At 40.7% G+C, this 528-nt stretch overlaps 1 non-coding gene across 1 annotated transcript; it reads right to left on the bottom strand.

The window, feature by feature from the left end:
* Positions 1 to 267: 267 nt before the first annotated feature.
* On the bottom strand, positions 268 to 341 carry Trnai-aau. Its single transcript has one exon. It is a non-coding gene; the product is annotated as a tRNA-Ile (tRNA).
* Between the last annotated feature and the right edge of the window lie 187 nt (positions 342 to 528).

Here is a 528-nt window from a genome sequence, read left to right as displayed (position 1 = left end):
GAAGCAGATGAATACAGCATTTCTCAACCCTAAAGAACAAGGAAGTCTTTGGAGTATTCTGTAGGACCCATGTTGATAAGTGGACACCCATAAAAAAACAAAGTCATTAACACAAATCCATTGAAACCACTAATTCTTTTTTTCCTTTGACGAAGAGGCAACACCGACTCTTTTCTCATTATCTAGAACCCCGGCAGGAGATAAGAGGCAGACAGCTGAGAAACTGGCGTGCCAACGAACAGACAGTGTACTAAAATTGGTGATAGCTGGCCCGTAAGGGGATCGAACCCTCGACATCCGCGTTATTAGCACGGCGCTCTAACCAACTGAGCTAACGGGCCGAAGCTAACGAAAGGAAATCTTTTTACTAATGAATTATCAGTCAACAAATTGTATTGAAGCTTATTAAAGGTTGCAGTTTACCATCAATATAGGCTGCTGTTAAATTGCATCTAGGAAGGATCTTATTAGGACAGATCAAAATTATTATTTCTTATGCATGTCAGCCTGAGAACAATTGCTTCTTGG

Source organism: Penaeus monodon, chromosome 15 (genome assembly GCF_015228065.2).
Source record: "Penaeus monodon isolate SGIC_2016 chromosome 15, NSTDA_Pmon_1, whole genome shotgun sequence".
NCBI lineage: Eukaryota > Metazoa > Arthropoda > Malacostraca > Decapoda > Penaeidae > Penaeus > Penaeus monodon.
This window is presented reverse-complemented; position numbering and strand designations above follow the sequence as displayed.